This window comes from Chionomys nivalis, chromosome 18, assembly GCF_950005125.1.
Source record: "Chionomys nivalis chromosome 18, mChiNiv1.1, whole genome shotgun sequence".
Taxonomy (NCBI): Eukaryota; Metazoa; Chordata; class Mammalia; order Rodentia; family Cricetidae; genus Chionomys; species Chionomys nivalis.
The window spans coordinates 25,100,032-25,117,049 of record NC_080103.1 but is presented as its reverse complement, the minus strand read 5'-3'; positions in this window follow the sequence as shown (position 1 = coordinate 25,117,049).

The window sequence follows — 17,018 nt, the reverse complement described above, 5'->3', positions numbered from 1 at the left end:
CAAATATTTCTGTACCTTCTTTGGAATTTTATCTGAACCTTAGATGAAGGGTTTGCATTACATGGCCAGTGTATCATGTGAGACAGGTCACGTGACAGGAATATATTCTCTGTTTGTTTTTTAATTATGCAATATGAAGATAAAAGATCAGAATTCATTTAGCTCTCCCTCTTTCTCTCTTAACTCTCTCTCTCTTTCTGTGTGTGTGTGTGTGGAGAGAGAGAGAGAGAGAGAGAGAGAGAGGAGTAGGTGGAGTCAAGGAGATGCCCTGTGACTGCTGAAGGAGGTAGAAACTGGAGAATCTTATTGGTAAACCACGAATCTCGTGGTCAATTATAAAATAATAGGAATAGGTTAATTAAAGATGTAAGAGTTAGTTAATAGGCAGAGCAGTGTTTTAATTAATATAGTATCTGTGTGATTATTTAGGGTCTGGGCAGCCAGGGATGAACAATCTGCCTCTGACTACAAATTATAATGTTGAGATATTCATCGATACTGGTAATGTGGCATCATGCTGATTATCAGACTATTATCTGGGTATTGTATATTAAAGTCTGTTTCAACAATGTTGCATGTATATGGACTTTTCATTAGCTATTGTGCACAATAGTACATATTATTGCTTTGGGATAAAAACACACATTTCCTCTGTTTATGAAGCCACTTCACGTCTGTGAAAAAGCTGTGATCCCACATTAATAAGCAAGGCATGTGCTCAGTAAGGTGTTTGCTGACAAAAAGGGAAATAATATTCAATTACTTCCATGCCAATAATGAGTCCCACAGTCAAAGTTCTAAAATGAGAAAACTGAAGGTGTTTGATATATTTTAAGGATGGTAGATGTGTCCTTTATAGCTAAAATAGATAAATATCTTCCCTCTGATGATAGGGAAGGATTTGCTGAAGAGTAAATTCTTTTTGAAAACCCCACGAGTGTTCTCAATTTTCCACCTGAAGTACTGTTCCCATTTCTTTCATTGATAGTCCATAGTTCTTGGAATGTAAAAATAAATAAATAAATAAATAAATAAAGTCTTTAAATTATTGATTATCTGAGTTTGATATGAGCTCCTACTGTCTCCTTAGAAAATGAGTTTAACCCTCAGACATTCCAATAATTTACCTGTATTTTAGGACAAACTGCTTCAAGAAATGTTTAAGATTTATTCTAAGTGCTTTGGTCAGTCACCATGGGATCATATACTTACTGAGTACCAGTGATATAAATAGAGCTCTCCAGGCTTTGGCTTCATAGGACAATTTATATATTAAAAGCATGCTTAAACTACTTATTAAGATGGCACATTTCTCTACCTTAAATGACTTAGAAATAACAATACTGTTATAGATGCACAGCACCACACATTTAACGAGATTGATGATAATAGTGATATGGAAAAAGTGTTATTTTTTTAATCCTGAAATTGATGCCATTCCTTCTAAATTTTACTAGTAAGTCAGGTCTCATGAACATCATAGCAAAATAGATAGCTAGATGCTTAGTGATAAATGTGTGCTAAAAGTTTTTGAATCCTTTTTTTCAAAATGATATTTAACTTTCCAAAGAAAAGATTAATAAATTTAAATCACAGCAAAATATTTTATGTAGGTCTATCCCTCATTTTACCATATTACCCCTTAGAGGTTTAAACAGAATTTTCTCTTGAAGAAATCAGCCTATCCCAGTCGATGACTTTAGAAGTTCTATAAGGGAGCAGGCAGAAGATTCATAAATGAACCCTGATTTCTGCACGCCTTCTTAGCAAGGAAGGATTATGCATGCCATAAACACATTTGAGCCTCATCTGCAACACTACATTAAGCAGGATATACAATTTGCACCTTTATGGACTGATATACTTAGAATTTGTGAAGACTCATTTTTCTATTGCCTGGAAAGAAACAATACTAATAGTGTGTGCAATTAAGAGCTCCCAAGAATAATGGAAAAACTCTTGACCTGTAACCACTTTAGTACAATGAGCTGCCTTGAACGCATAATGAATTCCTCTTTATTATCTTCGTAGAACATCAATGCAGCTAAACAACCTAAAGGACTTCAGGGTAACCCAGGAAGTGATGCTAGGACAGTGACTGAAGCAGCCTCTAGTGATGCACATCTGCTCCTCGATGACTCTCCTGGCCCCATCGCTCATGCCTATGGAGAGTCCAATAAAGTCTGAAAACATTCATTAAAAATTGTCTTCTCTGTTGGGGCCTGTGTAGATAGACTAAAGTCCTTTATCTCCAGGATTAATAAACACAAAGGAGAAAAAGGACATGAGATAGGTAAATTTCATTAAATTTAAGAAGTAGTGAGTTAAAAAAATAAAATAGTGATAGAAACAGTATAAAATTCCAAGAAATATGTAATCAAAGAAGCATGTAGAAAATGAAGAGTCAATAAAATGGGGTAAAATGTTAGAATAATCTATCCATACCAAGATAAAGTTCCAAAATGATAAAAGAATTGAAAATGATTTAATAAAATGGACTTCATTTTTTGTGTGCCTTTGAAATGATTTTTCATGTCAGTTTACATATTCTCTTTCAAGAAAAACAATAAAACCAGAGAGAGAGAGAGAGAGAGAGAGAGAGAGAGAGAGAGAGAGAGAGAGAAGAGAAAACAACACAATAAAAATAAACCCATGGCTCAACATAGAAGGTGTTATGCCTGTGTGCATAGAAGACAGAACCTGAGAGTAAGTACAAAAGTTAAATGATGCAAAGTTTCATTTTAGGAAAAGTTCAAGTTCAAAAGGAAACATTCTTCTTCATAGATTAAAGAAAACAATTTTCCAAGAAAATATATGTAGTTGTTATCTCTGCTATCACAAGGAAATAGCATATCATATTTATAGTAATTTTCATTTTGAACCAAACCATTTAGTTATTATATATTGGAGAAACAATAATTAAAAACTGTTATTCTTATTTGATTTCTACTTTAGACTTAAGTTTTATTAAAATTATTCTCTACCTCATAAGAAATTTTAAACACTCGATATCATGTGTGGGGGGTCAACATCTTTCTCTACATATATTATTCAGTTTAATCAGCTAATTTATACCATAAAACACTAATTTTTTGTCTTACTAGTGTTATCTTTACAAACTATATGTGTGGATATAAAATATGCAATAATATTGTAAAATAAATATATGATGAAGTGACATTCTTGTACTGACTACCATACTGATCAAGTGGAGACATAAAAATAACCTTGTGTCCTATTCTGCCCCCGTTTTGCTTATGCGCTATTCTATAAATCATTGTGCTGAGGTCGTTGAGTATGTCTTTCAATCTAGTTTAAAAGTGAGTTGGATTTCTTGGGAAAATAAGGTTTCTTGTTCAAATCTTACTAAATAAAATTTTGGATAAATTAAAAAATAATATGTTCTATATATTCTCAAGGCATTTTAAAGATGACTCACACAGTAGGCAGAAATGCGAAGTAAAAAAATTAAGAGAATATATGACATATGCCTTGTATTCTATGCTTAAAGAATAAGAAGAAATGTATCTACATTGGCTGTTCAGAGATATCACTATTTTTTAATTCAATTATAGTGACTTAGTTTCATATCTCATAGTATGTTATAAACACTTGAAACAAAGATGCATTCATACTTACTCTAGGTATTTCCTATTATACACGGAAATTTTACACACAAAGTCACATGCGCTAACTTACAGGTACACTTGGATTTAATAATTATTTGAAAAATGATATTTTGTGAACTATTTCATTATTAGTGCTAGAAATTCTTTGAGATTAATCATGGCAATTCTGTCTAATAACCCAGTCTCCTTTAAATAAACAGGAAAAAATCAAGAGCCATTTCTGGATTTCTCAGGTTTCTTTAGATTGTGGTTGACTTTCAAAAGTCTTCATTCTTAGAGAAAACTGACTCCCCTAGACCCTGAAAATTCTCATAGCTCCACAGATATGAGTTAACTTGTGTGTTCAATTACCATTGCTGTGGAGGGATTTGTGTGATTTAGGCTTAAACAGGTCATGTGCATGGTTTTACAACAAATATATGCTACTACCCTGCTGCATTCAACTACACTATTTCCTTATAGTTATAGTTCCTCTGTGGTAGACAAGTCATAGGCCATAGGGATTAACCTACTACTGTTATCCTAGTAAATGTATATAATACCAATCTGATTTCTAATCACTTTCTTTTATACTCATAGATCAGTCTATTTCCATCCTCACCCAAAAAGTATATCACGATTAACTCATAGACCCAAATTGGCCAAAATAGAGCGAATAAGAGACTTCAGAATGCTCAATCCTAAATAGAACACAATATTAAATTCTATGAAATAGCAGGACTAGCATGGTTCCTACAAGATGAGACCACATACTTAGTTTTAGAAACTTTAAAGCTTATGAGTTTGTTGCCAGGGAGGTGTAATTTAACCTTCAGAGTCCCTGATTCCACTGAAGTCAGGTCAGGGTCTATCAGCATGTTCTCTATCCAGCTGAGAAAAGCAGAAATGAAACATTCCTAATACACTGGAAATAAAGGCAATGTCCTGATTTTACCTGCTGGCAGCAAAAGTAATTCAGTAGATTGGTGTTTGTCTTCTCCAGGGAAATCACAAGAAGGCTGCTGCCTTCATCAGTGCTCCTTTCCCACACCTCTCTCTTCCTGCCATGGCTCAGTGACAGGCCTCTTGAAGGATGGTAATGCAACAGGACTGCTGTGGAATTAAAGTCCAGGCTGCTTCAGCAAAGCAATGTATTCAGTTAGATGTCCTGCCTGCTGCGGTAGGAGAACTAAGAAAGAAAGCCTTGATGCTACTGGATACCCTCTCAAAATTGATAGGCCAATAGTTTACTTTCTGTCCATGTGATGATTCCTTTAAAAAATAAGCATGATCGTATCTCAATATGCCTTTATAATACAATGTAAAATGATTATAATTTATCTTCCAAAAAATTTACTTTTTCTTTCAAAATTTACCTTGCAAATATCTTAATAGCAATAGTGTAATATATACTTCAGAGATTTTTGTTTGTTTGTTTGAGACAGGGTTTCTCTTTGTAACAAACTTAGCTGTCTGGGAACTGACTTTGTAGACCAGGATGGCTTCAAACTCACAGACATCGACCTGGCTCCATCTCCTGAATGCTCAGATTAAAGACTTATACCACTATGCCCAACTTTAAAATGCTTTAGTGATTTTAAAACAGAATATTAATATTGTGTGTGGCCAACATTTACTATATATACTTGACATAATGGAGTAGAGGACCAACATGAGAAACACTCTTACCTTTCAGATAATTTCCTTACCAAAAGGTAGCGTTCTGTAAATGAGAATCCAAAAGGCTGAGTCTCCTCTTAATTTTACATTTATTCAAACTTAATGCTCGTCAGACACTTAAGAGAAAAAATGAAAAGCATACCCAACACTTCAAAAATATCATCTGTTGGTTTTTCTTATTTCAAATTCTTATAGAAATTATAGTCACTGGTTGCAAACCATTTCTGCTGCATATATGCCCTTTCTATGTGGGCATGGTTAATATTTAATAGAAGGAATATGTGAGAGTACAGCAGTGAGTTAGGTAACCCAACAGCTTCAAATACTTCTCTCAGACTTTACATCCATACTGAGCACTGACAGAAAAATGTTAAATTTTCTGCATATATCAACTTTTTTGTTGACCTTTTGTCAGAGTTTTAAAGAACATCCTCTCTAAACTAAAGAATGCAAAACTAAGTTGGAAGTATGTATGTCTTCTATAAGAAGACACATACAATTTTATATCAGTAGTCAAAGTAGCCCACAGTGAAACTAATGGACTCCTTTATTTTTTGAAACTTAAGAGGGACAAAGGACAGAGTGTGTTTGGGCTGATTAGATATGAAATTGTTGAAGAAGGAAAATAAGTGTAACGAAGAGATGTAGTTTGTTCAAATCTTGGGATACAGAGAAGGAGTTAGGCAATTGGAGAGAAAACTCTAAAGGCACATAGGATTATGGGTTATGTTTTGTTGGTGAGGAATTGTAGGTAAATAGATGGCTATTCTGAGAAGTTCCAGATTGTTTACTTAGAGAAACACAATGTGAAATACTTTATGAGCTTTGATCAGTTCATTTTAGTTGTTCTGATAATATAGTTACATAAATATAAGTAGGTTTTAATCAATATTTTGTCACTGACAGAAATCAATATTTTTCTACATATTATCAAATACTTTCATTCCTAAATCTGAAAGAAAACCAATGTCTAGGATAAATAATTGAAATATATAACCCAAATTTTAAGTTCTCCATCAGATAACATGAAGATTTCACAGGTGATAGCTTTGTTTTGTATTAGTGCCACGATCCATATTTTTCTCAACTTATAGTTAATTTTCAAACTTAGTTCAAAATAATGAAATATCATAATTGCATGGATAATACAAAATAAAGTAAATTGTGAAAATTTTATTGAAAATGTGCACATCAAAGGGAAATGTATGTGTATATATATCTGTATTATTTGCGTATGTTATATATGTATATGTTATATATATTTAAGATCTTAATAAAGTACTCTTCATTAATTCATAATCTTTATGAGCCAAAAAAGTATTCCAGTTAATAGAGATTCAGGATTTTTGTCTCTATAAAAAAGTTAGGTTTAGGGTCTTACACCTTTAATAGTGGGACTTGACATTTGGAAACAGGAAGGTAAAAGCTCAATGTTATCCTTGGATAACAGCAAGATTGAAACAATTTGGACTATGCAAGACCCTTTCTTTAGCTAGATGACAGATAGATAGATAGATAGATAGATAGATAGATAGATAGATAGATAGATAGATGTTAATGTTTTATTTCATAGTTTGATCAAATATATAAAATAACAGATACTATTAAAAATATATTGCATTATTTTTTTCATGAGACTTCCAGTTTACAGAGATTATTATTATTGCCTTAATTTTAACTGTGTAATAACATAATTTTCAAGTTACTTACTTTAATGATACTTATTTGTATCTTAAATTTGTTCTATATCTGTGAAAATATAAAAACTAGTATGCTCCTGCTTATTATTTCATAACACAGCATGTGAAACACATTTGTGCTTAAATTAAACACATACACACCACCATCACCCCCAAAACCCACAATAAATAATGCAGATGATATCATGGATCTAAGTGGTAAAAGTTTCAGTATTAAGGACCACCTGTTCTCTGTACTCACAGGATTCCCATGGCACAGACAACATGAAATTATATTATACAAAAGTTCATTGAATTGTATGGAGTCCTGAATGATTTGCTATAGTGCTTTATCAAATTTAAGATTCTTCATGAAGCCGGGCGGTGGTGGCGCACGCCTTTAATCCCAGCACTCGGGAGGCAGAGGCAGGCAGATCTCTGTGAGTTCGAGGCCAGCCTAGTCTAGAAGAGCTAGTTCCAGGAGAGGAACCAAAAGCCACGGAGAAACCCTGTCTCGAAAAATCAAAAAAAAAAAAAAAAAAAGATTCTTCATGAAATAAAAAAAAATTACTATCAATTATTCAATAACCAAACCAAAATAATAACAACATAACTGATGTTTACTCACAGATACAACACTGTCTATTTATGAGAAACTATGGAGAACTATTGGGATATGAAAGCCTTTTGTTCTATCTTAGCAGGCTAAGAAGTGTAAAGAAAGGACTATAGGAGTTGACACTACATATGCTTACTCGTTCAAGGTTTATTAAATGTGCAGATATGGAATATACAGATACAAATAAAGAAAGTTGACTGCTGGTTAATACAGACATTAATACAGACATTCTACACAGATGAACGTTTTAGGAGCACACAGGAAAAGGACAAAAATGGGAGATAATGCAGGTGAGATATCTGAATAAATGTAAATAATACAAAAAAAAGATGTCAAGTCTCTAATAAAATGACTATCGTAACTACAAGTAGAACTCAACATAAAAAATAGATCTGTAACTGGTGAAATTAGTCAATGTGTTGAGTCATTTGCTAGGAAGCCTGATAACCTGAATTTGATCCCATGACTTACAGGCTGAAGGAGAAAACCAATCCCCTAACCAAGTGTCCTTTGACCTCCACACAAGTTAGTTAGCATGTTTTCTTCCAAAATGAAAATAGAGTAAAATGTTTTTCATTCTTCTATAATAGTACTGTGGTTGTTTTAACTATAAATACAGAAAATACAATCATGTCTTCTCACTAGCATGAGCTGTCATTTGCTTTATTGATATTAGACATTCTGGTAGGTTTAACATGAAATCACAAAATATTTTGGATTTGCATTTCCACGATGACTAGTGATATTGAACATTTCTTTAGCTGTTCCTCAGTCATTTGAGTTTCCACTTTTGGGAATTTTCTGTGCAGATCTTTACTCGTTTTCTTTTACTGAATTGTTTTCTTGTTATCTAGATTTTTGCATTCTTCTTATATCTTGAAAATTTGTACTCTCTCAAATGTGTAGTTGGTATAAAGCTTTTCCTATTCTATAGGCTAACACTTTGTCAAATTATAGTATATTTTGAATTGTAGACGCTTTTAAGTTTCACGAGGTACCACTTATTAATAGCTGATCTTAGTGTCTGTGCCTAACGTGTTCTGTTCAGAAAGTTTTCTCCTGTGGAAATGAGAACAAGAATTTGCCCCACTTTATCTTCTAGCAAGTTTATTGTCTCTAGTTTTCAAGGATGTGAAGTAAGGGGAACATTTATCCATTACAGGTGGATGTACAAACTTAAACAGACACTACGGAAATCTGTTTGGCAGTTGTTCAGAAAAACAAATCAATATACCTCAAGATCCACTATACCATTACTTGACAATTACCTAAAGACACTTCATCACACCACAGAGGCATTTGAAGCTCTATGTACAATAGCTAGAAACTGGAAATAGATTAAGTAACCCTGACCTGAAGAATGAATGAAGGAAATGTGGACCATTTACACAGTGGAGTATAACCCATCTGTAAAAAATTGGAATCATAAAAATTTGTAGGTAATGGGTGGAACTAGTAAAATATCATTCAGAGTGAGGTAACTCAGATGTAGAAAGACAAATATGGAATGTTTTTGCATATATAAATATATATTAGCTTTTAATTGAGTGATAGCCAGGCTATAATCCATAGAAACACAAAGGTAAGTTACAGTAATGGATTAGGGGAAGGCAGATATAGCTCTCTAGGAAATGGAATTACAATAAGTAGTTTTTGATCGACAAGATCATTTCAGGAAGGAAAGGAGATGAGAGAGGAAGGAAGTAGGGAATATGAGGACAGAGAGTTAAAATTAAAGCAAATCTGAGTGATAGTGTGGAAACCTAGTAGCAGATTCTTTCTAAATAAAGCCCCAAATAAACCTAGTCACCAGAAGAAAGTGCCAGTACTTGGATTGGGTTACATCTGACAACGTTATTGGCCAAGAGCAGAAAGTCAAACCTATTGGAGCATTTTTGTTTGTGGCTTTGGGAATTAGACAGGGAATCTTGCCATTGCTAGACAAGTGCAGAACTACCTGTGGGGATCACCTTTATCTAACCAAGAAGTCATCTTCATCTGATGACTTTAAGTGGTCATTTTTTTTCCTTTTTGATTGGCTATGTCTACTTGACGTTAGCTATTGTTCTCAATAATTGGGAAAGAACACAGTTACAGTCATGCTCATGACTTGAAAGCAGGAAAACAGAATTTCTTGGATTCCTCAAAAATGTCTTCCCCGGGAGGTGTTGGCAGTGAAAGACTTCATTGAAGAACATGCTTTACTGAGATTTGGTGGTTGATGATTTTTTTAAAAATAGTTCTTGAAATTGAAATTGTGTGAAAATTTTAGGATTTTCAGCATAGGTTGATATTAATTTTTAGAAATTTTTCTCATCATGTGTTGTCTAAATATTAAGGACTCAAATGGTAGCATGCCAGTCAAATTTTTTCCATTGACATGATTTAAACAATGTCTCAAAAACTAATGATTTCTTTTATTTTTCCTAAATTGCTTGTACCACCTGCATAAGTAGGTATTCAAAAAAATCTAAATCTTCAAAAGTAAAAATTATACATTTTAACATTTTACAAGGAAAGATGACCTATATTAAATAACCAAACTTTGGATAATGCCTGTAACTTTTGTGAATCAGAATACAAATTAGGATCTCCCATAAGATAGAACAGCAAAGAATATATCAAAACTGTGAAATTAATGAGTTATTATTATTCTAAGTATTTTTTATTACTTGGAAAATTGTGAATAGGACTTATATTAAGCAATTTGACAATCAACATTAATTTTATTTACTAGCCTGACTCACCCTTACAAGCAATTTTATTCCCACTTTGTGTATGATTTTTGCCATTATTTCAAAATGTATATATATATCACATATATATCAGTACATGATTTAATCTCAATTCCTAAAACTCAGGATTTAGGTCGTGTTTTGTGGAAAAATTCAGCCAGCTAGCTAAAGAATGGTTTCTAAACCTGAGTTACCAAATTATAAAGTTTAATGAGTTCATTCTTAAGATGGTGCCTACTATAAGACTTTGAGGAAAGTGAACCTAAAGAAAAAAGCAGAGGAAATAAGGACTTTCTCAGAGAGGCAAACCAGAGTGTGTCTCTGAACATGATCATTCCTTCTAAAGAGGAGGCTCTCCTCAATTGCTAATAGCCTCAGTTATGGGTGCCTTCAAATGCTTTGCCAATAGAAAACATAGCTGTAGGAGGCTAGTGTCTGTATTCCTATTACCTAATGTATGTTCTTACTTTAATTTTGTGAGGCCATTTTGCCATTTCTTGGCATTGACCTGGAGGAAAGAAAGTCATGAATTTACCTTAAGTTCATGAGCTTTGTAAATTATCCTTTGAACATTGATCCCAAACCCAATTAATGAGAGAAACTTTAATTTGAGTTTGCCAATCACTTTATTCACTAAACTAATTTACATTATACTTGGTCGTCTTGGTCTTTATGCTTAATGGTGTTATTATTTTTTTTTAATATTTATTTATTTATTATGTATACAATATTCTGTCTGTGTGTATGCCTGCAGGCCAGAAGAGGGACCAGACCCCATTACAGATGGTTGTGAGCCACCATGTGGTTGCTGGGAATTGAACTCAGGACCTTTGGAAGAGCAGGCAATGCTCTTAACCTCTGAGCCATCTCTCCAGCCCCCTGGTGTTATTATTTTAATTCATAGCTGAAGAACACAACTGAAAATTTTTAAAGGTGGAAGTAGAAACACAGATAATGTTCTAATTACAATGGGAACTCTGAATCATACGACTGTAAACTTAATATAATTAACTGAAAATGGTACATAATAATTTACAAATTAAAAGTGTACAATATCTTCATTTGAGTCTCATTTTTTAAAATAAACTTTAACCACTTTGATCATAGATTACTTAACACAAGAATTTCATTTCTGATTTTGGAATAGTGGCATCTTAAAATAAATCAAAATAAAATTTCCTTTTTTCCTTTTATTGAAAATATTTTTTTTCACATAATATGTTATGACTACAGTTTTTCCTCTCTCTTCTCCTCCCAGTTTTTCACCACTTCCCCTCCCATTAGAATCAACCACCCTCTGTCTTTCTATCTCTCATTAGAAAATTGGTAGGCATCTAGGGGATAATAATAAAAGAGAAGAAAGTATATAATAAGACAAAAATTAACAGTCTGGAATATGTAAAGCAAACCAAAGTAGACTAAGAAATAACTAAAGAAGCAGAGATCAACACAGATGTGCCATCAGAAAACCAATAAAACAAAAATTGGTAGGCATAATATATATGGAAAGGATCTGTAGGGTTAAAATAGAGAGGAATAAATAAAATGTATAAATAAGCTAATAACATTTGATAAATATGTTTCCTTTAAAAGGAGCGGCGGATCCATGACGCAACATTAGGACACAAGAAATCTCCAAAGTTGCCTTGGAATTCATTTTCTTTTGTCCACCTACTTCTGGGCATGTAGCTGCCCTTAAGAGCAGTTTTCTTACCAGTGAGGCTTCCGTGGAGGAGACCTCACTTTAATTTGAAAGTTGTCAAATAAGCACTTCTGGATTAGGGGAATGGCATTTGGTGCAAATCCATGCAGACCCTGTGAAAGTTATCTCAGTCACTACACGTTTTTATATGCAGCCATCCTGTTGTTATTGAGGAATTTATTTCCTTGGTGTTTTCATCCTCTCTGGAACTTATATCTTTAGGCCTTTTTTGGCAGGCTTTCCTGAGCTCTGAGGGAAGGTATTTAATGGAAACACTCAATGTAGGGTTGATATTTCATTGATCTCTTACTCTCTGCATATTTTCCAGCTGTGGGTCTCAGGATTTATTCCCATCTGATGCAGGAAGAAACTTTTCTGATAATGGCTAAGCAAGGTACTTAACTATGAGGAACTTTGAGTATCAATGACTACCCTTAGGAATCATTTTATTTGCTTTACCTTAGAGCTCTGAATTGTCTGTCTAGTATAAGCTCTCAGTCACCCTAGATCTATTGGGTTGAGAATGGGATTGGATATCTTCCTGTGTATTGGGCTTTTGTCAAATCAGATATTTGTTAGTTACCCGACAAGCTTTGTGTCACCTTTGCCCTAGCATATCTTCCAGGCACCATACCATTGGGATCACAGGTTTTGCGGATGCCTATGTGTTGACATTTCCCTTTAGGAAGGCTACAGATAACGTTTTTGTATCAAAGATCCTAACTCAAAAAGTAAAGGGTGTATGTAGGCACCAAATTGATTTCTCTACATCCAATGATTATGTAGGTGTTATCTTTAGCAATGGGGCCTTGCTGTCAGTTTGTGGGAAGAAAGTCTTGGAGGTTTCAATGGGACTCCTTTGACCAACAACTCAAATAGATTTTACCCAACTCTGGTAATAAAAGCTTGATTTGGTGAAATGAGATGTCAGTTGGCTCCCCCTCCACCTATTTTGGCAAGTTTATTTAGATATATGTACATATATAAAGTTCCTATACTGCCACCTAAATGAGCCTTGATTTTAGCTGTCTTCCCTTGTGTGGAATATATACACATTAGAGTACTACTCTGCGGTAAAAAACAATGACTTCTCGAATTTTGCATGCAAATGGATGGAAATAGAAAATACTATCCTGAGTGACGTAACCCAGACCCAAAAAGAAGATCATGGGATGTACTCACTCATAATTGGTTTCTAGCCATGGATAGGGGCCACTGAGTCTATAATTTGTGATCCTAAAGAAGCTAAACAATAGGGTAAACCCAAGGAAAAACATATAGATATCCTCCCAGCTATGGGAAATAGACATGACTGATGGGCAAAAAATTGGAATCTTGGGGGTGGGGTGGGATGGGGATGAGGGGTGATGGGGAGAGAAAAGTGTGAAGGAGAGGATGAGGGGAACTGGGGGAATCGGGGTGATTGGGGATAAAGGAAGGTTGGATAGGGGAGCAGGGAAACTCATACCTTAGGTAAGGGAGCCACCTAAGGGGTGGCAAGAGACTTGAACTTGGAATGGCTACCAGATGCCCAGGGCAATGTCCCCAGTTAGTTCATTGGGGCACCTGAGGATAGGGAACCTGAAATGAACCTATCCTATAATCATACTGATGAATATCTTGCATATCACCATAGAACCTTCATCTAGCGATGGATGGAGATAGAGCCAGAGACCCACACTGGAGCACCGGACTGAGCTCCCAAGGTTATAATGAGGAGCAGAAGGAGAGAGAACATGAACAAGGAAGTCAGGACCATGAGGGGTGCACCCAACCACTGAGACAGTGGGGCCGATCTATTGGGAGCTCACCAAGGTCAGCTGGACTGCTACTGAAAAAACATGGGATAAAACCGGACTCTCGGAATGTGGCGGACAATGAGAGCTGACGAGAGGCCAAGGAGAATGGCACAGGAACTTTCAACTGGCGATAGATCGAGAGAGAGACAGAGACCCAAATTGGAGCAATGGTCTGAGCTCTTAAGGTCCAAATGAGGAGCAGAAGGAGGGAGAACATGACCAAGGAAATCAGGACCACGAGGCGTGCACCCACCCACTGTGACATTGGAACTGATCTATTGGGAGCTCTTCAAGGCCAGCTGGACTGGGACTGAATAAGCATGGGTTGAAACTGGACTCCCTGAACATGGCAGACAATGAAGGCTGATGAGAAGCCAAGGACAATGGCACTAGGTTTCGATCCTAATACATGAACTGGCTTTGTGGGAGCTTAGCCTGTTTTGATGCTCACCTTCCTGGGCCTGGATGGAAGTGGGAGGACCTTGGTCTTCCTGTAGGGCAGGGAATTTGGACTGCTCTTCAGTATCGAGAGGGAGGGGGAATGGACTGGGGGGAGGAGAAGAGGAGTGGGGATGGGGGAGGGGAGTGGGGGGAGGGGGCAATGTGTGGGAGGAGGGGAGGGAAATGGGAAACGGGGAGCAGTTGGAAATTTTAATTAAAAAAGAATAAAAAAATAAAAAATAAAAAAAAAGAAAAAAAAATAAAGAAAAATCTTAGGTATCTATAGATTTCTATGTGGCTATTCAGCCTGACTTCACTTATCAGTCTGTCAGTTTTTTGTGCCAATACTATGCTGTTTTCATTTCTATAGCTCTGTAGGACATACTGAAATCAGGATAGTGACAACTTATAGATTTCTTTTAGAATTAAAGTTTGTTTTATCTGGGCTTGTTTGAATACAAAAATCATCTTTTCAATTTTTCTAAGGTAGTCTGTTAGAATTTTGATAGGAATTAAATTAAAATTGTAGATTGCTTTTGGTGGGATGGACATTTTTATTACATTAGTCCTGCCAATCTATGAGCAGTGAAGATCTTTCAGTATTCCTATATTTTATTAAAATTATTTCCTTCATATCATCAGGTTTTGTCATATAAGCCTGTTAAATGATTGGTTAGTGTTTCCCCACAGTTTTATATTATTTGATGCTATTTTGAAAGGTGTAATTAGTTTATAGAAGAACTACTGAATTTTGTCAATTAATTAGGTATCCTGTTATTTATTTTACAGTGTTTATCAGTTGTAGGAGTTTCCTGGCGTAATTTTTTAGGTCACTTATGTATAACATCATATCACCTACAAATAAAGATACTTGGATTTTTTATTTACAATTTGTATTCCCTTGATCTACATCAGTTGTGTTATTGTTCTAGTAAGTACTATATTGAATAGGTATGGAGAGAGTTGACAAGCTTGTCTTGTTCCTGATTTTGATGCAATTACTTTAATTTCTTTAAATTTAAGTTTTTATTTGCTGTGGGCTTGCTGTAAATAGCTTTTATTATGTTGAGGGGTATGTGTTTTAGATATTTCTAATTTCCTCCGAAATTTGATCATGATGGAGTGCTGGATTTTGACAAAGAACTTTTCTACATCTAAAGAGATGGTCATGTGGTTTTTGTCTTTTCATTGATATGTTTCATTGCATTTATCAAATTACATATATTGAAACTTCCCTACATGTCTGGAATGAAGTCACTTGATAATTTTTTCTATTGTGAATGAAGGTTTTACTTGTTCTTATAGTCTAGGATAGCATCTATGGTCTCTTAGAGTTTCAAACATCTTTCCAGTCCTTCTGACTTTTAAAGTGTCAATTGAAAAATTACATGTTATTCAAAAGTTCTATGTTCATACATTACTTGCTCATCTTACTGCTTTTAAAATCCATTTTTTGATCTATATAATTAATTTTTAGATTATTTTACATGGAGAACAATTCCTTTTCTGTTTCAGTGTGTTTGGTGCTTTGTATGCTTCTTGTAACTTAATAGGCAATGTCTTCTTTGAGTTAGCAATAGTTTCTTCTATTATTTTGCTGAAAATATTTTCTGTGCCTTTGACATGAAATACTTCCCCTACCCTTTTCTTCATTCTTTTTCTTTTCATACAGTCCCAAATTTCTTAGATGTTTTGTGCCATAATCTTGGATGATATTACAGAAAACATAAATATCTGGATCAATGGGAAAATATTTCAGGCTGGAATTTTTTGTTATTTTTGGTAACCTGAAGCTTATATGACAATTTAGAGTTTTTCAATTTGATCCAAATATTAATTGAATTTATAAAATAGTAAATGAAAGTCTGAACTTTGGATGTTGTCTCATTGTTTTGTTTTATGAAAATTATACAATGTTTAAAATAAGTCAATTCCTAAAAATATTTTATTAATAAATATGTTGGGAAATAATCCTCTCATACGCGGTAAAGATTTGTCACTCAAATTTGTTTAATATAATGCTTATTGGCCAGTAGCCACGTATGAAGTATAGGCAGGGTGGCCAAACAAAGGATAAGGAGAAGGGTGGAATCAGGAGAAGTCACTCAGACAAACAGAGACCAAGATGGGCATACCATACTAAGAAAAGGTATCACTACCTGGCAGAGAGTAACTAAGGAATGTGGGTTGACTCAAACATAAGATCTAGTTAATAATAAGCCTGAGCTTTTGTTTGAGAATTTATTAGAAATGTTAAGCCTCTGTGTGACAATCTGGTTGGTAGCTGCAAGGTATTTAGAAGCAAGCAGCTCTGAGAGAGAAAACATCCACCTACAAAGTTCAATTTATTTTTTAATTTTGTCATTTAATTTTATTTTGTAAAGTATATTACTTTACTCGAGTTTTACAATTCTCACCTGTGCAATGAAAATGAAACACTAACTGCAAAGTTCAAAATAAGTTTTAGACACATATAAACAGTATTCTTCACAGAAAAATAATAATTGAGGCACATTTTCAACTATGATTTTTAAAATCCTCCTTTTAATTGTCTGCATAGCATCACTGTTATATTTTAATTGGTTCATGTGAGGAGTTTCAATCCAGGTTCATTGATCTGCATCATTGACTCATTATTTTACTACACTGTAACTTGGTTATGTCCATTGTACACTTGTGAGTAAACATTGCCTGTGACTATCACTAATTATTACCAATTAGTTAGGATTCAACTCTTTCTAATTTACCCTTTAAT